The 23,297-nt window shown below is 41.2% G+C and overlaps 1 pseudogene; it reads left to right on the forward strand.

Moving 5' to 3' along the window:
- Positions 1 to 23,297, forward strand: part of LOC132831632 (NAD(P) transhydrogenase, mitochondrial-like) — a 178,568-nt pseudogene that overhangs the window by 149,467 nt on the left and 5,804 nt on the right.

A 23,297-nucleotide genomic window follows, 5' to 3' on the forward strand; every position in this document is an offset into this window, starting at 1 on the left:
GTTCAAGAAAGGATCAAGACAAAAGATGGAAAATTATAGGCCAATTAGCCTAACCTCTGTTGTTGGTAAAATTCTAGAGTCCATCATTAAGGATGAGGTTTCTAAATTCTTGGAAGAGTAGAGTCTGATTAGAACAAGTCAACATGGCTTTAGTAAGGGGAGGTCATGTCTGACAAACCTGTTGGAATTTTTTGAAGAGGTGACAAGTAGGTTAGACCAGGGAAACCCAGTGGATGTGGTCTATCTAGACTTGCAAAAGACCTTTGATAAGGTGCCACACGGGAGGCTGTTGAGCAAGGTAATGGCCCATGGTGTTCGAGGTGAACTACTGATATGGATTGAGGATTGGCTGTCTGATAGAAGGCAGAGAGTTGGGATAAAAGGTTCTTTTTCAGAATGGCAGCCGGTGACAAGCGGTGTCCCACAGGGTTCAGTGTTGGAGCCACAGCGTTATATATTAATGATCTGGATGAAGGGACTGGGGGCATTCTAGCAAAGTTTGCCGATGATACGAAGTTAGGTGGACAGGCAGGTAGTACTGAGGAAGTGGGGAGGCTGCAGAAGGATCTAGACAGTTTAGGAGAGTGGTCCAGGAAATGGCTGATGGAATTCAACGTGAGCAAATGCGAGGCCTTGCACTTTGGAAAAAAGAATAAAAGCGTAGACTACTTTCTAACTGGTGAGAAAATTCGTAAAGCCAAAGTACAAAGGGATCTGGGAGTCTAGTCAAGGATTCTCTAAAGGTAAACATGCAGGTTGAGTCCGTGATTAAGAAAGTGAATGCAATGTTGTCATTTATCTCAAGAGGGTTGGAATATAAAAGCACCGTTGTGTTACTGAGACTTTATAAAGCTCTGGTTAGGCCCCATTTGGAGTACTGTGTCCAGTTTTGGTCCCCACACCTCAGGAACGACATACTGGCACTGGAGCATGTCCAGCGGAGATTCACACGGATGATCCCTGGAATAATAGATCTAACATACGAGGAACGGCTGAGGATCCTGGGATTGTATTCATTGGAGTTTAGAAGATTAAGGGGAGATTTAATAGAAACGTACAAGATAATACATGGCTTGGAAAGGGTGGAAGCTAGGAAATTGTTTCCGTTAGGTGAGGAGACTAGGACCCGTGAACACAGCCTTAGAATTAGAGATGGTAAATTCAGAACAGAAATGCGGAGACATTTCTTCAGCCAGAGAGTGGTGGGCCTGTGGAATTCATTGCCGCAGAGTGCAGTGGAGGCCGGGACGCTAAATGTCTTCAAGGCAGTGATTGATGAATTCTTGATGTCACAAGAAATAAAGGGCTACGGGGAAAATGCTGATAAGTGGAGTTGAAATGCCCATCAGCCATGATTGAATGGCGGAGTGGACTCGATGGGCCGAATGGCCTTACTTCCACTCCTATGTCTTATGGTCTAAACTGAATAGCCGGATAGACCATTTAATTGGGCAATTGAGAGTCAACAATAATAATGTCAGTCTAGTTATCTGTGGGTCTGAGCAGCTAAGAATGGCAGATTTCCTCCCTTACCATGTATCAGTGAACCAGATCACTCTTTATAACAATCGCTGGTAGGTATAATGATCACCATCACTAAGACCAAGGTTACATTCAGATTTATTAATTCTGATGACTATGATGGGAGGAATGCATGAGGATTCAAGCCCCACTACTCCACCAGTCATGCCATTAGATTAACCATTTAATTCAATCACCAAAATAATCATTATTCCTTTTTGTACTGCTACCCAGAATAAAGGAGGGTTCCACCAGGCTTCTTTAATGAATTCAAAATAATGCATTCATTGTAACACAAAACTTATTCTGCAAACACTGATTAGCATCTGCGATATAGGTTTAGGACTATATCTCCTTAATTCCAAACGCACAGCACTCACACAACACACAAGGTGACGGTCTTTGGAGATATGATTCTTTTTAAGCAAGGGCAAATATAAAGCACCCTTGTTGGTCAAGGATCTAGAAACAAAGAATAGAAGTTGATGACTTCTCACTGACCACCGGGTTTCTTATTGACAAAATCAAATTGTTGACAGCTGGAGACTAATGGAAGATTTTCAGATTGAAGTCAAGCTGGATTGAGTCTTTGGGAAATAGCTACGTATCGGTTTCCGTGAAGTTCCACAGAGAGAGAGGGAGCAATACCGATAACTCCTGGCCTTTTGTTCTTTAAGACTAATTATGTGTGTGAAAACAGAACTGAAGTCCAGGAAGCATTGCTAGGCAACCAGCAGCACAGAGGCCTGCGCAGTCTTATCAAAATCAGGTTTTTGAGCAAATAAGCCCTATCCCTTACCCCCTTAAATATATTGTTTGTCTTTCTTCCAAAGTTATTTCTGTAAACTGTAGGAATATGGCAGCTGTGGCTTCACTTCCAAGAAACCACATGATCAAAACCCCTTTCAATCAAAATTTGTCTGAACAGTTTCATATCTTCAATCATAATTAATTTTAAATTTATCTGGCCTCTGGATTATTAACGTAGTGACATTACTGTTACCCTGCTGTCTTTCCCTGAATTTTGTATCGATATTAGGTGGCTCTCTGCTGAGTTACCAAGGAAGGCTTTTATCAATGGAATGCAAATTTTTGAGGTGAATTCCCTGTCAGTTTAAGGTAGAGCATAAACATAAGGCATGGTTCCATGCAGATGATACAAAATTTTCTTGGACTATATTCCTTCCATCATCCCCAGCACCAAAAGCAGATTTCCAACGCCTTAACTATGATTACACTTAAAAAACTAGTTCTCTGGTTCAGGAAGCATTTGAGAGATCCCTAAGGACAAGATGATGTAGGAATTAATTGTGAGAGAATCGTAAGCTGGATGTTCGAGCACTCCTACCAGTAGTCACACTGCGATAAATAATCTTAGAGGGCTGATAATGAACATTATTACAGGCATTGAGACTGACTTAGTAATCCCTCTGTTATCATTCCAGCTGAAATCAGCTCATGCAACACAGAGCAGGGATCAGACCCTCTGTGGTACATCGAGCTTTAAGATCCTTATGGATCAAGGAGCTCTCCACGAACTCACAAAGCAAACACTGCCTTCTTTCTGTTAACCAGGCCGTATTCCTAAACATGATTATTAAACAAATGGTGTTTCAATAAAAGAACACGGATTGATAAATACATTTGGTCAGCATTTTCTGTAGGCGTAGACCAAGGTGCACCCACATTTCCGCAATATCAAAAATCTCTTCAATTGGAGTTGTTGAGAAGAATAAATAAAACCCCTAAATTGATACATTTATTGTTACTGCGATTTAGTTATCTTCCCATTATGAGGTAGTTTCAGCAGTTTAAGCAGACAGACTTTTGGAAAACCATGGTCAGGTTAGTGATTACCAGATGACACAGGGAGAACGCCTCTGTTTAAATATTTGAAAGATACTTTATATTTACAAGGTGGGGTATATAAGAAAGACTTGCTGGAATGTTTAAATTTGTTTATGTTGCCTCTGTGGACAGGTTTGGAATTCACCCTGTTGTGGGGCACATGCCTGGGCAACTCAATGTGCTGCTTGCTGAAGCTGGGGTTCCATATGATATTATTCTGGAAATGGATGAAATCAATGCAGACTTTCCAGGTCGGAGGTTAAGTACCCATAGTACCCATGCTTCTCATGGAAATAAAACCTTGCATTTTTAGTTAACAAATGCATAATCTTTGGGCAGAATTTTCTGGGTGCACCCAGGTTGGGAATGGAAACAGGAGTGGAAATAGTGTTGCCCCTTGGCATGCTGAGGTTTCTTGAGACTGCAGCAGGCACCATCCATTTTGGCACAAGAGGGCTCGGTCCCTGCCAAACTGTGCCAATGAAGCTAGCAGCTAATTTTAGTGATGAAGAACCTGGCTAAGGGCACAGAGAGGAGGCCGTCAGGAATTTGACGTTCAGTTTTCCAGCAGGACATGGACAGGTTGGAAGTCAGTGCTCCAGTATAGCTTTCTGACCCTCCTTTCCTGACTGAGGCCAATTGCGGCCACAGGCCGTACCTGGAGCAGGAATCCTCCCACACTAGGAGAAGGGAGGAATCCCATGTTCTACAGGATGGAGACAATGGCGTAATGGTATTATTGCCAGGCTATTAGTCTAGAAAGGCAAAAGTGAGGACTGCAGATGCTGGAAATCAGAGTATAGATTAGAGTGGTGCTAGAAAAACACAGCAGGTCAGGCAGCATCCAAGGAGGAGGAAATTCAATGTTTCGGGCAAAAGCCCTTCATCAGGAATCTGAAACATTGATTTTCCTGCTCCTCGGTTGCTGCCTGACCTGCTGTGCTTTTCCAGCACCACTCTAATCGAGACTATCAATCTAAAAACTCAGCTCATATTCTGTGGATCTCATCAAGACAGATGGGGGAAAATAAATCCGGTAAAGATATCCAGGATTACGAATATACTGATGACCATGAAATCATTGTTAATTGTTAAGAAATAGATGTAGCTCACTAATGCCCTTCAGGGAAGAAAATCTGTGTTCTTCACCTGGTCTGGTCACTTATACATGATTCCAGACCCACAGCAATGTGGTTGATAAAAGTTTATAAAACAATGAGAGATATAGATAGAGTTAATGGTGGTTATCTTTTCCCTAGGATGGGGTTTTCACGATGAGGGGGTACATTTTTAAGGTGAGAGGGGCGAGAGATTTAAAAAAGACATGAGGGCAAACGTTTTATACAGAGGGCGGTTCACATGTGGCATGAACTTCCTGAGGAAGTGGTGGATGTGGGTACAGTTACAAAGTTTAAAAGATATTTGGTTATTTACATGAATTGAAGGATGGGAGGTGTATGGGCCAGGAGCAGGCAGATGGGACTAGTTTGATTTGAGATTATGTTCGGCATGGACTGGTTGGATCAAAGGATCTGTTTCTGTGCTGTATGACTCTACAACTCTTAACTGCCCTCTGAAATAGTTTAGCAAGTTTCCCAGCTGTATCAGTCGCTATGAAGTCTCAACAAACAAATGAAATTCATTCAGATGGACCACCTGGCATCAACCTAGACACCAGAAAAGACAACAGCAGAAACTACCCTGTCGACCCTTCACAATCATTCTTACTAACATCTGGAGCTAATGCCAAAATTGGGGAGCTGTCTCAAGATTAGTCCAGAACCAGCCAGGCAATGTTGCAGACAGCACCATCACCATCCCTGGATATGTCTGGGCCCACCAGGACAAACGCAGCAGAACTGGAGGCTCAGTGCTAGACAGTTGGGAGGAAGTTACCCTGGGAGTCTTCAATGTTGACTCTGGGACCCCATGAAGCCCAGTGGCTTCAGGGTAAACATGGGCAAGGAAACCTCCTGCTGATTATCTAATGCCACCCATTGTCAACTAATGGGTTAGTACTCCTCAATGATGAACAAAGCTTGGAGGGAGCACAAAAGATGGCTGGGGCACAAAATTACTCTGTGTGAGATTTCAGTGTCCACCACCAAGAGTAGCGCAGCAGCAGCATTACTGACCGAGCTAGTCAGGACATCAAAATAGGACAAATTCAACCTGACCAATTACTAGCCTATCAGTCTCCTATTGATCATCAGTAAACTGATGCAAGGTGGCATCGACAGTGTTTGAACTAGCACCTATTCAGCAATAATCTGCTCAGTGATGCCCAGTTTGGGTTCTGCCAGGTCCACTCAGCTCCTGACTTCACTACACCCTTCGTTCAAACATGGACAAAAGAGATGAATTCCTGAGGTGAGGTGAGGGTGGCAACACTTGATATCAGGCTATATTTGACCACGTTTGGCATCAAGGAGCTCTGGCAAATCTGGAATCAATAGAAATCAGAAAGCAAGCTCTCCACTGGTTCGAGTTGTACCTGCACGTAGGAAGATGACTGTGGTTGTTGAAGGCCAGTCATCTGAACTCCAGGGCATCTCTGTAGGAGTTCCTCAGGGTAGTGTCTTGGCCCAACCATCAGCAGCTGCTTTATCAATGACCTTCCCTCCATAAAGTCACATTTGGGGATGTTGATGAATAATTGCACAATGTTCAGCACTACGGTGCAGTCTGTGTTCAAATTCAACAAAATCTGGACAATATCCCAACTTTGTTGACAAGTGGTAGGTAACATTTATTTTACACCAAATGCTAGGCAATGACTAACTCCAATAAGACATCTGATTACTGTCCTTTGGCATTCAATGGTGTTACCATCACTGAATCCTCCACTATCAACATTTTTGGGGTTACCATTGACCAGAAACTCAACTGGATTCACCACACAAACAGTGGCTACCAGAGCAGGTGAGAGGCTAGAAATACTGTGATGAGTAACTCACCTCCTGATTCCCCAGGACTGTGATGGGATATTTCCAACTTGCCTGGATGGGTAGCTCAACAACACTCAAGAAACTTGACACCATCCAGGACAAAGTGGCCCATATGATTAGCACCATGTTCACCCCCTCCACAACTGATGGTTGATAAGAGCAGTCTGTACTATCTACAAGATACACTGCAGGATTTCACCAAAATTCCTGAGACAGAACCTTCCAAACCCTTGACCACTTCCATCTAGAAGGACAAGGGCCACAGTTACATGGGAACACCACTACCACCTGCAAGTTTTCCACCAAGCCACTCACCATCCTGACGTAGAAGTGTATCGCCGTTCCTTCATTGTCACTGGATAAAAATCCTGGAATTCCCTCACTAAGGGCATTGCCAATCTACCCACATCAGGTGGACTGCACAGTTCAAGAAGGCAGCTCATCACCATCTTCTCAAGGGCAACTTAGAACAGGCAATAAATGCTGGCAAGCCAGCAATGTCCACATCCCACGAGTCAGTTATAAAGAAGTGGAAGTCAGTCTGCTTTTACTATTATTTGTTTAATTTTTAAAAAGAATTATTGGTCAATAAGGCACCCCCATGGTGAAGCACCCTCTCAGTTATCTATCCTCCCATGTAGACTGCTGCTCCTCTAAAGCTGGAAGACCTCTGATTGGTCATCCTATTTTGAAACCCCACCTGATACCCTTCATTGAACAGGGAACCATGAAGGGTTTGGCTGTGTAGAAATCCCAGGTCAGTGACCATTTCTCCCCACTAAGGGCAGGTTTTGGAATAGAGACAGCCCTGACTGCTATTTCCTACCTCCAAGATGAAACCGCAGCCTAATGTGTGAGGGAATTCAAAATATAATCATTAGCAGAGCAATAATCTATAGGTCTACGTATATTTGGGAATGTGGTAATGGTTACACTAGCAATCACATCACATAGGAATAGGGCCATTCCTATTTTCAGTTAAAATTAATGTTTTGAAAGAAGAGATGGGCGGATTGAAGCCAAAGTGGAATCTTTTGAATAGCAAGCAGTAATGGACCTTTGTAGAAAAAGCTGGGCAGGTTAAACGGGTACAGTATGCAAACAGACTCTTCGGTCCAGCTCATCTATGTTGACCAGGTTTCCCAAACTAAACTAGTCCCATCTGTGTGCACTTGGCCCATGTCCCTCTGAACCATTCTTAATCATGTATCTGTCCAAATGTACTGTACCTACATCTACCACTTCCTCCACCAGTTCATTCCACATACGAACCACATGTCTGCCTCTATCTGGGTGTACTTATGCTACTGTGCATCCCTCTCCATTGGATCCCCAATGAGCTAATACTACCCCAACACCATGCCAGAAGGGCATTATGTGCCAATACTAGATCTCACTTGGGATCATAGTGTGCCATCACCTGAGAGGATGATAGCTGTTTCTTTACTTCCCTGAAAGCTATGGCTTGGCTCTGCGACCATTTCCAAGGCTGACCCCTTTTTAAGAATTGATGCAAAAGTGCCAGGATGGAGGCCAGTTTATGTATGAACTTTCTGTAATAGTTCATCAGCCCAAGGAAAGACCGCAGCTCAAGTACAGATGTGGGAGCTGGGCACCTTTGATCATCCTCACTTTATTTTTCAATAGGTGTAACATATTCTTGTCAACTCTGGAACCCATCAGATGGCATGGGGTGCCTAGAACACACATTTTTCCCTTCTGAGGCATGTGCCCACTGAGGAGAAATGTCTAAGTACGATATCCAAGTTCTCTCGGTGTTCTTTATAGGCCTTCCCTGTTATTCGCAAGTCATCCAGATAAATGGTGACATGGAATAGGCCTTCTAAAGTGTTCTCCATCGTGCACGAAACATTTCACGGGCTGATGATACCCGAAATGTCAGTCTCATACATTGACAAACCCTTATGGGTATTAATTGTAGCATGCTTCTGGGAACCCTCATCTAACTGCAATTGCAAATACGCATGGCTCATGTCCAGCTTTATGAAGGGCAGTTCCCCCCCACCCCCGCACCCGCCAGCTTTGTGCATAAATCATCGATGTAAGAGTTTCATAGTTGTATCAAGCTATGAAAAGCGGTTTAGCATTTGTTTAAAATCCCCACAAAGGCGAACCGACCTGTCAGCTTCCCAATTGGTACGACCAGTGCTGCTCATTTTGCAAACTGGGTAGATATGATGATTTCTTCACTTTCCAGCGTCCTGATTTCTGCCTCTACTTTTGCCTGGGCAAATGACACTGAACGGGCCTTGCAGAATCATAGAATTGCTTCCTGGTCAACACACAAGGTCAGAAGTCAGATGATACCAGGTTATCATCCAACAGGCTATTTGAAACCTCAAGCTTTTGGAGCGTTGCACCTTGGTCAGGTGAAGTGAAACATGTTGGACTATTAACCTAGTGTTCTGTGACCTTTTCCACCACAGTCCAACGCCAGCACCTCCACATCATGGTTAACATGCAAAGTGGCCTTGACTCCTTTGAGAGTCCCTAGACCCCACCGAAAAATTTCCAGATATTTAATTAGTACTTCACTCAGGCAGTTATTTTCTAATAAAAATGTTGAGCTAACCTAGGTGAATATTTCTCAACCAATTTCACCTCATCAGGCCTAGGCCCGAGCCTTTTACTACAATTAGTGGTGCCTGAACCAGCTGCTTCTCCTAAGACACTGGAACCAAAGTTGTACCCTTAATCTGCGAAGTTCCCTGGCGTAAGTTCGCAGTCCAGCCATGGTCTTGGGCAAACGTAAGGTTGGAGTCCAGAGGTAATTATGTTAAAGACTGATTCTGCAATCAGTGAAACAGCTGTTCCAGTATCGATCTCTATTTGAAATGGGTGACCATTTAACCAGACGTTTATTTCAGTTGGATCTTGCTAAACAGTTAAACTGTTCCAAACCTGATGTATGTGGATTTTCCAAAGTGTGCACTGTCTTGGATACCAGAGTTCTATTAGAGCTGAAAATGTATTGCTGGAAAAGCGCAGCAGGTCAGGCAGCATCCAAGGAACAGGAAATTCGAAGTTTCGGGCATAAGCCCTTCATCAGGAAACGTCTAATTTCCTGTTCCTTGGATGCTGCCTGACCTGCTGCGCTTTTCCAGCAACACTTTTTCAGCTCTGATACCTCCAGCATCTGCAGACCTCACTTTCTCCACCAGAGTTCTAGTACTCAATTTAGGTCGAGCAGAACTCATCTCAAGTCTGAAAACTGGCAGCAACAACAATGGCTTGCATTATCCTAACATACGAGACTGCCATTTAGGTTATTGACAGCTTGTGCAAATTTTCAGTGGATAATGGAGAACATGGTACAAGGTCTACCCCATGTTTCCCAGATCCTGAAGAAAATTTTAACCATTTGGCCGAAGCTTAATTTTGTTTTGGAGCTTTGCTGTGGGCTGATCTAAAGTTCCACTGTTCAGGACACATCCTGAGTGTGTCAGTGTGATTGCCTTCATTACAGTGGTGTTTCCCAAACTCAGTTAACCTGGTGAGGGTGTCCACTTCCATCGGAATACCCTGCAACTCATATGCTCCACATTCTGCATTTGCCAATGGTAAAGCCAATTGTCGTGCCTGTTTGAAATCCACTTGGGCTTCAGGTATTAGGCATAGTCACATCATTAAGCCCATATCCAAAATGATCTTTCACCATCTCATTAAGGGTTAAACCATAGTCAGTCATCTTAACCTAGTCAAAAATTTCTACACGGATTCCCTTGGTTCTTGAGTGTAGAGTAAAACTGATAACATTTCAAAATTAAAAGAAGCTTGGTGCATAATATTCCTTAACTAAATCAGTCAACTCTTGAAAAGTCTTATTATATGATGCCTCAGGGGAAATAAGCCTCCTAATAACCAAAAAAGCTGTGGGTCCACAAGTTGTCAGGAGAATCTCTCACTGATATTTATCTGCCCCATTTGCCTAGAAATAATATTGCATTTTACCACATACTAGGCCCAGTCTTTGAGGTGAGGATCAAATGAGTCAAGATTCCTAAATAATGGCATGATGCCAGAAATACTTATCCCAACTCAAAAACAATGAATGCAAGTGAATTTCTTCAGGAGCATGCTTTTCTCCTGTTGTCACTGAAATAACTCCATAGAGGCCGTCACCAAGTCACCCTTTATTTACACAGACAGTCCTTGACATTGATTTGGAGCTCCCTGATTGGACCAGATTATCAGCCCGTTCTATGGCTGACCTTGTTACAATCACTTGATCTCTGTCAAGTAATGAAAGCATATGAAGGAGAGGCGCTCCGAAAGCTAGTGCTTCCAGTTAAACCTGTTGGACTGTTACCTAGTGTTGTGTGATTTTTAACTTTGTATACTCTGAGGAGCAGTGATGGAGCTAACCAGGCTTGGAGCTCCTCAGTTTCACTGATCAAAACTTTCTAAACCACAGAAGATCTATTTCTCACTATAGAGCTGCTTCTGACAAATTTGCTATTGAAGCCAAAATCTTAAATGAGAACAGAATTTAATGACAAATTGAATACTTGAATGCTTCACCTTACAGCTACATAGGTTTCCCTTTGCATGTTCAAATAAACCTATGTTAAACAGACAATGTATGGCAACATATTGGGATCCTGACCTCAAGCAATATTTAGGGAATTATCTCCTCACACAGGCCTCCTGTAATTTTAATCTATTTGTTTCTCATATCTATTTGCTCACAAGCATTTTCTCTTGGAAAGTCAGGTGGCAGTGAAGAAAAATTATACAAACCTACTTAACTTTTTGCACTCTTTGTGCTGAATTATTTGACCGTCCTGAAAGTCAAAAGGCTATAGTGTGCTCCTGGTTTATACACAGTTAACTGTAACACCAGTGACAGCTGCAGCTTGTGGATTTCGGGCCTGCAGTGTTCTTCATACTGCACTAAAACTTTAGTACATTTTGGGGGAGCATTGGAGCAGAGTGAATTAAATCTTGTGGTTACCCAGGCATTTTTATTTGTGTACTTCTTGAACTGAACTTCTTAAGAAAGAAGTATTTTATTTATTTTTCTGAGTAATGGATAGGTCAGATTTTATTAACTTTGTAAAAACTTTATTAGACGACAGCAAGGCAAAGAAAGGCCAACATACCATGTTTAAATTGCATTGTCCGAGTACTTGGCTGTGCTTTTCTTTTTGATTCTGAATTATCCATGTGTAGTACAACCAGTTTTTTTTTAGACTGGCATGAATGATCATAAAGTTTAAACCTTGGAGACATGTTAACTTTTCTACCTGTCTGATTTATTTGCTTAATACGTGATTATCTCTGAATGGAAAGATAAGTCCGACTATAGGTAAATGCTGAAGCTGATATTCTAGATTTTGTAGAACTGGTTACTGCCACATGAGGACTTTGTTTGCTATACAAATTTATTCATTAATGAAGAATGGGAATAGAGCAAGGGAAGATAATCTGCTAATGTGGTAAAAATTACATTTGAAACCCAGATGAATCAGCATTTGAAAGTAAACATCATTGAAGTACAACCCTTTAATAGATGAAGGATTAAATCAGCAATGTTAACTTGGCTTTCTCTTTGTGATCTTGATTGACTGATTATATATGTGACAATGTGTCTAATTTGGTCATATTCTGAACTCTATTAGAAGATTGTTCCTGACTAAACCATACTTTACCTTGTTCATTTAATGAAAGCAGATAGTACAGTAAATAAAACAAAGAAGAATTGAATAGATAGTTGAAGAATTAGCTGACAAACATTGGATTTTGTCACCAGTCAATGCACTAGAGCAGTTCTTTCCTTTCTGCCATTTCATTCCAGCGCTGAGATAGTTTTCTATTAACTCCAATGCAACATCCAAATGAAATATTCAACTCAAGTCCTATTTGTCTGTTCAGGTGGGTGTAATAACTCCTATTGCACCACACAAAGAAATTCAAGACATTGTTTGTGTTTCATGGCCAACATTCTTCCCCAGAAATATCTCAAAAAGTTAATTAATTGGATAAACATTTGATTTGGTGTTCGCAAGACTCCTGTGTGAAACTCAGCTGTCTTGCCCATAGGAAACTGTCAATGTCAGTCTCTGAGCCGACTATTTTATTGGCTGCATAGTGTTTTAAGTAAAAAATGAGGTCTGCAGATGCTGGAGATCACAGTTGAAAATGTGTTGCTGGTTAAAGCACAGCAGGTCAGGCAGCATCCAAGGAATAGGAAATTCAACGTTTCGGGCATAAGCCCTTCATCAGGAATGGCTGATGAAGGGCTTATGCCCGAAACGTCGAATTTCCTATTCCTTAGTGTTTTAAGTAGTCCTGGAATTGTGATTAAATGCTGACTGAGTGTATTTCTCTCTGTAGTCTGTTGATTCCTTCCCTCTCCATCAGCCAGGTTTTCTTATCATTGTGAACAGGTTTGTGAATCTCTTCCCCCAACCCCCCACCATCTCTTTATAATGTGCTGTTAATATAAGAGCACAGTGACTTAGCATCTGAATAAAGCTCTGATAACAATTTCCAAAACCATGTTTAGTTTCTCATGTATGTAAAAACAGTATCTTGTTATTTTTCCATATTTTTGATTGTGGAATTAAATGACTTTTAAAAGTAAGTATTGTGGAACAGTTAACTGAATTTGTTAAATGCAGATTGCCAAAATTCATTGTAAGTGCTGTTTACACTGCTGTTTGTTCAAGCAGTGGGGGAGATTTAGTTACAATTGAACTGGAGCCGAAGGGTATGTATGAAGGAAGATTCAGCCAGCAACAGATTGCGTTGGGTCTGTGGAGTGGTGACCAACTGTCAATAACAAAGTCCTTCTGCCTGCCAATAATATGTGATTAGTCCTCAGGTAGCTGAACTGCTTGTGGTTATGAATGTTTGGTTAGAAGCTTTTGGTTAGATGAATGTGTATCCATCTGCTGTGAAAAAACAACTCAAGTCTGAAGAAAGCCAGCTCATTTCCCCTCATCAGCTGCTGCAAGCCATGAATTTTAATTAATAAGGTAAAAACTCTATTACTGTGAACTAGCTGGTGTGTCCCTCCTGCAAGCAAGTGAAAGTGCCTGAAGAGGAAGATCAAGAAGCAGCAAGTCCTGATAAGGTTAAAGGATAATCTCAGCAAATCCCATGAACAGGCAACATTGAACTGCCTCCCCAATCTTTCCCTCTGCCCATATCACCTATGTGTTTTTGTGTTAGTATTTATGTGTGAGGAGAGTTTTATAAGGTTTATAAATCTAGAGATTTATTTGGTAATTTTTTAAAAATTCATTCACGAGATGAGGGCATTGCTGGCTAGGTTAGGAATTAATTGCCCCTACAGCAGTTAAGAGCCAACCACATTGCTGGGATCAAGAGTCACAATGTAGGCCACACCAGGTAAGGATGACAGCTTCCTTCCCTAAAGGGCATTAGTGAACCAGATGTTTTTTTTCCTACAGTTGGCAATGGATTTGTGGTAATCATTAGACCGTTAATTCCAGAAATTTATTAAATTCAAATTCAATCAACCGCCATGGTGGGATTTGAACCCAGATCCCCAGAATGTTCCACTAGGCCATTGCCTCCCCATGTCATTGGGTCATAATTGTTTATTTGTAACTAGAATCTATTAATTTGTAATAAATAGTACAGAAACCTGGCTAAATGCAGAAACCTGGCCTGTTCTTTCTGTCAACCAGGGTCTGAAAGACAGGTAAATTGCGGAATTTTATATTTCCTTACTTGTACTTTTAAAAATCTTTAATTTTTGCGATGACTCTGGAAATAGTAGTGTTTGATTTCCAGCATGCTATCCCAGGGAGATGTAACAAACTTGAAAAGGATAATGCAGGTGCTGATTTTGTTTTTTGTTACTTCTCAATAATTCCCTTATTTTTTAGAAATTGATTTGGTATTAGTTATTGGAGCAAACGACACTGTCAACTCAGCAGCTCAGGAAGATCCCAATTCAATCATTGCTGGAATGTTTGTGCTGGAAGTCTGGACATCCAAACAAGTGAGTACAAAAAGCAAGAAATGAATGTTAAAGCATCTTCAGTGATATGGTTTGATAAAAATGCCATTGTACTATCTGTGTGGTGCTATGGCTGACATGGATAATGAGCAAATGGTAAGGTTAAGAGGATAACCATATTTTAGAAAAGAGTCGATGCCTTCACGTACCATGGGAAGTGGGAAACTTGAGGAGCAGTTAGCAGCCATGACAATAGTCTAATCAGGTTTGAAGAGAGCTCAGCAATCCTTATTACATCTAAACGTTCCAAAATAAATCCATTAACCTTGGTTGGATGTTAAGTACCAAAAATCTGTCTTCACCTTTGACACTCAGTTGTCTGTTCCAATTTCTGAAATACTGTCATCTAAAAATTCTTGAACTGTTTTAAAGCCTACCAGATAAATAAAAGTAGCCTTCCACCCTTCTGTCATGTATGTGGCACTACCACCATTCTCATTGGGATAGATTTTGAACAGATTTTGCAACTTAAAATCAGATGTTCAAAAAGGGCTGAGGGCCATCAACTGCAGCAGAGTTTTATTGAAGCACAATTTCTAAACTCATGGCACAGCATGTTTCCAACTCCATTCTACCATCAAGCCAGAAGATCAACCTAGTTCAATGAAGAGTGTAGGAGGGCATGCCAGGAGCTGCACCAGGCATACCAAGAAATGAGGTGCCAAAACAGGATATGCATGCCAAGCAATGGAAACAGTATACAATAGACAGAGCTAAGTAATCCCATAACTTGGATCACATCCAAGCTCTGTAGTTCTGCCACATCCAACTGTGAATTGTGGTGGTCATTTAAACAACTAACAGGAGACGAAGCTCTACAACAATCTCCATGTTCAATGACTGAGGCTGCAACACATCAGTATAGCCTTCAAGAGCCCGAACAACTCTGGTGTCAATGAGAATCGGAGTCAACTCTCCACGTTTCAACTCCCTTGACAAGGCTGTGGGTATACCTACACTGCATAGATTGCAATGGCAAAAGAATATCACTTTCTCAAGGAAAATTAGGGATGATAACCTCTATGTCATGGAGTTCCACAGTGATCAGTGCTGGGGTGACAATTATTTATAATATATGTTAATGACTTGATTCAGGAAAGTGAATGTACTATTGTCATGTTTGTGGATGACAAGAAAAAGGTGAGAAGGCAAGTGATGAAGATGACACAAAGCGGCTGCAGAGGGATATAGACAGGTGAACTAGACACAGTTGGTGCAGGATGGAGGTTCTGGATTCCTGGATCACTGGTATTGTTTCTGGAGAAGGTTGGACCTGTATAAATGGGATGGTCTACATCTGAATACAAGAACATAGGAACCAGGAGCAGGAGTAGTCAATTCAGCCGCTCAGGTTTGCTCTGCCATTTTAAGGATCATGGCTGATTAATCTCAGCCTCAACTCCACTTCCCCATCTGCTGTCCACAACCCTTCAACACAGTACTAATTGAAAATCTTTCTATCTCCTCCTTAAGTTTACTTGGGGAGAGTGGGGGTAGGGGGAAGGTGGGGGGTTCCTGGCATCCAATACACAAGACAGTGCCCCATATCTCTTGACTGATTTAGTGTCTGAAAATCTATTGATCTCTGACTTAAGAACATTCACGTTGATAGCAAGAGTTGGCCATTTGTCCCATTGAGCCTGCTCTACCATGTGATAGGATCATGGCTGATCTGATTATGGCCTCAATTCCACTTTCCCATTTACCCACTGTAACCCTAGACTCTTTTGTCAATCAAGAACCTCCCCAACTCAGACCGAAAATTATTTAATGACACGGCCTCCATTCCTCTCTAGGCAAGAGATTTCTATAGACCAGTGCCCCTCTGAAAGAAAAATCCTCATTTCATTCTTAAACAATTTTAAACTGTTTTACCTATTTCTGACCTCTCCCACAAAGAGAAACATCCTGTCAGCTTCCACCCCATCAAGTCTGCCCAATCAATTCCATTTAAATAACATCTGTATGTTTGAACAAGACCATTTCTCATTTTTCTAAAATGAATATAGACCCAACTTGTACAATCTTCTCTCATAAGATAACCCTTCATCCCAGGAATCAGTCTTGTGAATTTTCTCTGAAAAGTTTCCTATGTTATTAAAACCTTTAAGTAAGGAAACCAAAACTGTTCATAGTATACCAGATGAGGCCTTACAAATCACCAACACAACAACAGTAAAATATCCCAACATTTATGTTCAATTTTCTTTGCAATAAACAACAACATTCTATTTGCCTTTCTATTCATTTACTGTACCTGCAAACTAACGTTTTTGATTGGTGTGCCAGCGTCAATAGATCCCTCAACCTCAGAATTCTGAAATCTCTTCAAGTAGTCTTCAAATTGCACTTCCTACATTATGGTCCCTCTGCCAATTTTTTTGTCTACTCAATTAATCTGTTTAAATCTCTTCATAAACCTTAATGTCCTTCTCATAAGTTACTTTTCTACCTATCTTTATGTAATCTATTAATTTAGCAACCTCATACCTAAGTCATTAATTTCATTGTAAATTGACACCCCAGCAATAATCCTGTGGCATTCTGCTGGTTTGAACTTGCCACTCAAATTTGTCCCTTCTATTTCATGATTTTAACTAACAAATCCTCTATCCTTCATAACACCTTAGCTCCATCCTGTGGACTTTGATTTTGTATATGATGTGACACCTCGTCAAAAGCCTTTAAGAGATCCATGTACATTATAGCTACATGTTCTCCTTTCCCCATATTACTTGTTACTTCCTCAAGAGTTGAAATAGTCTCATCGTTTGAACATCCATATCTTTCTTAAAGATCCACAAGTTTTAGTTGACCTCATATTCTGATAATTACGACCCCCACTTCAAAATAAAAGAAACATTCTCCTAGCATCTACTCTGTAAAGCCCCTTAATAATTTAATATGTCACAGTGGGATCAACCTTCATTTTTTGAAATCCAGAGAACATAACCGTAGTCGAATGAATAGTACTGTCATCCCAGGAATCAGTCAAATCAACCTTCATTACACTCTGAGGCAAATATGTGTTCCCTATGGAAATGTTTACCAAAACTATACATCATACTGCAGGTATGATCTCAGTCAGGCCCTATATAATCACAATTGCTTATTTATTCTTACATTCCTATCCCTTTGTAATATAAGCTGACATCCCAATTGATGACATTATTGCTTATTGTAGCTGCATGTTGATTTTGTGTGATTAATTTACAAAGATATCCAAGTCCATCTAAACGCTTACATGGATAAATTGCAGAATTGGACTGATAGGTGGCAAATGGAGTTCAATGCAGCTAAATGTGAGGTGATGCACTTTGGAAAGAATAACAGGAAGGCAGAGTACTGGGTCAATGGAAAGATTCTTGGTAGTGTTGATGTGCAGATGGATCTAGGAGTCCATGTACATTGATCCCTGAAAGTTGCCACCCAGGTTTTTTTTTAGATTACTTACAGTGTGGAAACAGGCCCTTCGGCCCAACAAGTCCACACCGACCCGCCAAAGCGCAACCCACCCATACCCCTACATTTACCCCTTAACTAACACTACCGGCAATTTAGCATGGCCAATTCACCTGACCCGCACATCTTTGGACTGTGGGAGGAAACCGGAGCACCCGGAGGAAACCCACGCAGACACGAGGAGAACGTGCAAACTCCACACAGTCAGTCGCCTGAGTCGGGAACTGAACCCGGGTCTCAGGCGCTGTGAGGCAGCAGTGCTAACCACTGTGCCACCGTGCCGCCCACAAAGAGTATCTCACCCAGATCCATTCCCCATATTTACCCTAACTAATGCACCTAACACTACAGTAATTTAGCATGGTCAATTCACCTGACCTGCACACCTTTGGATTGTGGGAGGAAACCGGAGCACCTGGAGGAAATCCACACTGACAAGGGGAGAATGTGCAAACTCTACACAGACAGTTGCCCAAGGCAGGAATTGAACCCGGGTCCCTGGCATTGTGAGGCAGCAGTGCTAACCACTGAGCCACCTTGTAGGTTGATAGTGCTGTTAAGGCATACGGTGTGTTAGGTTTCATTGGTAGGGGGATTGAGTTCCGGAATACAGTATCATGCTGCAACACTAACGCACTTGGAATATTGTGTACAGTTCTGGTTGCCATATTTCAGGAAGGATGTGGAAGCATTGGAAAAGGTGCAGAGGAGATTTACCAGGATGTTGCCTGGTCTGGAGGAAAGGTCTTATGAGGAAAGGCTGAGAGATTTGGGTCTGTTCTCATTGGAAAGAAGACTAAGAGCGAACTTGATGGAGACATACAAGATGATCAGAGGAGTGGATAGGGTAGACAGTGATGACGTCAGCTTGTATGAGGGGTCATAGCTACATATTGAGGAGTGATAGATTTAAGACAAATTCCATGAAAGAGATCTAGAGCATAAGAAGATGGAAGTGAGAGAATACAAGGAAAGATGGAGGTATTTGTACATTACAACAAAGAATTTAAGACTGACTTATTAGAGGACTGTGAGCCAGCATAGTTTGTCACAGGAATGATGAATAACTGGGGCTTTGTGCAGGACAGTGTGTGGGCGATAACACTTGGACACATTGCAACTTGCACACTTTGGGCAGCCATTGAGTAAGTAATTGGAGAGGTCCCTAAAGCATTGTTGAGAGCTTCAGTGACAATGATGGTGATATGTGAGCAAATGTATCCAATAGTCGAATTATGCAGTCCTTGGTAATGACCAGGAATTGTGATTTTAAATTCAACTGCATAGAATGGAGCGCTTGAGGTTTTTGGAAAGATTGTAAATCATTTCAAACAATGTAGCTGGAAGAGGAATAAAGTTAATGGCAAGGGAGTCGAAATGTTGGCCGGAGTAATGTGTGCTTTTAATGTGGCAGTTACATATAAAACTTGATGAGTGATCTGATTTATTTCACGCTTACTGTGGTCCAAACGAAGTATGCTATCAACACGTGTATGGATGCAAATGTATTCAAAAGGGAAAAGCTGTTCTGCGTTCTTCCTTCTGTCATCTCAATCCCACAGCCCAAAAATGTCTGCCTGGTAGTTGCATGCAAACGTTAGATTTTATTTTACAGGAAATCTAAGAAAATATTGTGTTTTAGATCGTTGACAAATTTTTAACTGATAATTTTGCAAAACTATTATTTTAAGTATTTCTGGGATTGAAGTCACATTGTGGTGTGCGGCTCTAGCTCCCTCATTCACCACCACCAATTGTCCACAAATCCATTTGGAACAAGCTGAGAGATTAGAAGACAAAACCAGCAGAAATTGGTCTTTTTGCAACTTTTGTCGGATGTGCTTTTTGTGGGGTCATTGGTAGAGTTTTGGACAAGAAAGGCCAGTAATCTTGCCTCCATATTACCCTGTTTTGAAAAGGTGACAGGGAAGTTATCCAATAACTTTATTAAAAATGTTTGATTCCAGCAAGTGGTTAACATTCAGAAGGGTACAAACTTAACTGCAAGAGGGTGGTTACACAGTTAGAATCACACAATTATACTGTATGAAGAAGCTAGTCTGTATTGCCAGTTATGCACTTATATCAAGATGAGTTCTGTTCTTCCACATTCAACCTACAGCCTTGAGTGTTATGACATTTCAAATGTTTATCCTAGTACTTTTTAAAGATTGTGAGGTTACCAGCCTCAACTACTCTCTCAGGCAGTACCAGAATCCCACAAACTTCTAGGTGAAAATTTTTTTCCTCAAATCCTCTCTGAACTTCCTCCTTTTCACATTAAAAGTTCTTGAAGCCCTTGAAGTCCCCTCCAGCCAAGGGGAATAGCTGCTTTCCATTCACCTTGTTCATGCCTCTCATGATCTTAAACATCTCAATCAGGTTTGCCCTAATTCCTCTTTGTGCTAATGGAAACAACTTTCAGGTTTATCCAACCTGTCTTCATTGCTGAAATGCTCCATCCCAGGCAACATTCTGGTGAATCTCCTCTGCACCACCTCCAGTGTAATCACTTCCTACAGTATGGTGACCAGAACTATGCACAGTACTCCAGCTGTGGCCTAACCAAAGTCCTGTACAGCTCCAAAATAACTTCTATGCTCTTATAATCTGTGCCTCAACTGATAAAGGTAAACACCCCGCATGCCTTTTTAATGACCCTATTAACCTGTCCTGCCACCATCAAGGATCTGTGGACAAGCATCTCATGATCCCTCTGCGCTTCCAACTATTCTACCATTCATTGAGTACACCCTTGTCACGTTCCTTCTTCCAAAGTGCCCCACTTCACAATTATCAGAGTTAACCTCCATCTGCCATTGATCTGCCATCTGACCAAATGGTTTCTATTCTCCTGTAACCTGAGGCCTTCCTCCTCACTGACATTCAGCCATTCTTTGTGTAATCTGCAAACTTACTTATCATTTACCCCATTATTCTTATCTGCATCATTTATAAATATCACAAACAATAGGGAACCAGCATTGATCACCAATAAAAACAGAAATTGTTGGAAAAGCTTAGCAGATCTGGCAGCATCTATGGAGAGAAATCAGAGTTAATGTTTTGGATTGAGTGACCTGTCCTCAGAACTTAGAAAGGGTCTGAAGAAGGTTCTGAGGAAAGGTCACTCAATCCAAAATGTTAGCTCTGATTTTTCTACACAGATGTTGCCAGACTGCTGAGCTAGTCCAACAATTTCTGTTTTTGTTTTGATTTACAGTGTCTGTAGATCTTTTGATTTTTATTTACCCAGCACTGATCCCTGGCTCCAGTCACATGCACAGCCTTCTACCACCACTCTCTGTCTCCTGTCACTAAGTCAATTTTGGATCCAACTTGCCAAATTACTCTGAATTCCATGTGGGTGTGCCTTCTTTATCAGCTCTCTCCCTTGTTACCCTTTGGTCCTAAAGGTATTTGTAAAAACCCTTTGGATTCTCCTTAACTCTATTTGCCAAAGCTATCTCATATCCCCCTTTTGCCCTCCTGATTTCCCTCTTAACTATTCTCCTACTGCCTTTATACTCTTCTAAGGATTCACTCTCTATTCCTGAGATGCTGCCTGGCCTGCTGTGCTTTGACCAGCAACACATTTGCAGCTGTGATCTCCAGCATCTGCAGACCTCATTTTTTACTTAAGGATTCACTCGATCTATCCTGTCTATACCTGACATATCCTTCCTTTTTTCCATTAACCAAACCCTCAGTTTCTTTCATCATTCAGCATTCCCTACACCTACCAGCCTTTCCTTTCACCCTAACAGGAATATCCTGTCTTTGGACTCTCATTATCTCATGTCTGAAGGCTTCTCATTTTCCAGCTGTCCCTTTACTTGCGAACATCTGTCCCCCAATCAGCTTTTGAAAGTTCTTGCCTAATACTGTCAAAATTAGCCTTACTCAAATTTAGAACTTCAAGTTTTAGATCTGGTCTATCCTTTTCCATCACTATTTTAAATCTAATGGAATTATGGTCACTGGCTCCAAGGTTTCCCCCACTGACACCTCAGTCACCTGCCCTGTCTTATTTTCCAAGAGTATGTCAAATTTTGCACCTTCCCTAACAGGTACATCCACATACTAAATCAGAAAATCCCTCTCCATCCAAATCCTTAACACTATGGCAGTCCCTGTCTATGTCCAGAAAGTTAAAATCCCCTACTATAACCACCCTATTGTCCTTACAGATAACTGAAATCTCCTTACAACTTTGTTTCTCAATTTCCCACTGACTATTAGGGAGTCTGTAATACAATTCCAGTAAGGTGATCATCCCTTTCTTATTTCTCAGTTCCACCCAAATAACTTCCCTGGATGTATTTTTGGGAATATTCTCCCTAAGTACAGGTGTAATGCTATCCCTTAAATAAACTGCCACTCCCCCTCCTCTCTTGCATCCCTTTCTATCCTTCCTATAGCATTTGTATCCTGGAACATAAAACTGCCAATCATGTCCATTCCTGAGCCACGTTTCTGTAATTGCTGTGATATCCCAGTCCCATATTCCTAACCATGCCCTGTTAGGCCTCTTGCATTGAAAAAAATGCAGTTTAATTTATCAGTCCTACTTTGTTCTCCACTTTGTCCCTGCCTGCCCTGACTGACTCGCTTCTTTTATCAACTCTATCAGTCTCAGATTGATCTCTTTCCTCAGTATCTCCCTGGGTTCCAAACCCCCTTTATTGTCAGTTTTTATATTCCTTGTTATTGAGCCATTGTTGTTTATTTTCTCTCCCTTTATTATCTCTTTACTCCTGTTTTACTGGAATCTGACTTTACCCCAGTCTTTGGGACTATTACTAACTTTTGTCTCCTTAATATTTCACATTTATACAATCCTTAACTTCCTTATTTGGTTTATCCCTCTCTCAGAATCTTGCCTCCTGACTGAGATATATTTTTACTGCGAGTCAAGAAGTACCTTTTTAAATTTTGGATGTTTACTTTCCTTCTAATCTATCTGTTAGTTAACACTGTTGTCAATTCATTGTAATATCCTTTAGTTAAGTTAAACATCGTTGATACTGACCTAAGTTTCAAACTCTGAAACTAAACATTATGTTCTTTCATATTAAGATCCCTTCTTCCTTGGGATCTTATACTGAGAGGCCATTTATTAAATCTGCCTAATTATCTGTTATCAGATCCAAGGTAGCCTGTTCCCTGGTTAGTTCCATGACATTCTTGCTCTAGGAAGCTGTCCCTGATACACTGTATGAATTTGTTGTCAAAGCTACCCTTTCCAATGTGATAGATCCAATCAACATGAAGATTAAAGCACTCATTTTTATTGCTTTTTTTTTTCTTTTTATGTGCTCCTTTCTCGACTTTCCTACAGTGTAGCTACTGTTTTGTAGTTTATAAACTATTCCTACAAATGTCTTCCTTCCCTTGCTATTATTTATCTCCATCCAGATGGATTCTATCCTCTGAGCCTAGATCATCTCTCATAACTCTCCTCATTTCATCTGTTATTAACAGTGCTACTCCACCACCTTTTC

The sequence above is a fragment of the Hemiscyllium ocellatum genome, chromosome 1 (assembly GCF_020745735.1).
Source record: "Hemiscyllium ocellatum isolate sHemOce1 chromosome 1, sHemOce1.pat.X.cur, whole genome shotgun sequence".
In the NCBI taxonomy this organism is placed as follows: domain Eukaryota; kingdom Metazoa; phylum Chordata; class Chondrichthyes; order Orectolobiformes; family Hemiscylliidae; genus Hemiscyllium; species Hemiscyllium ocellatum.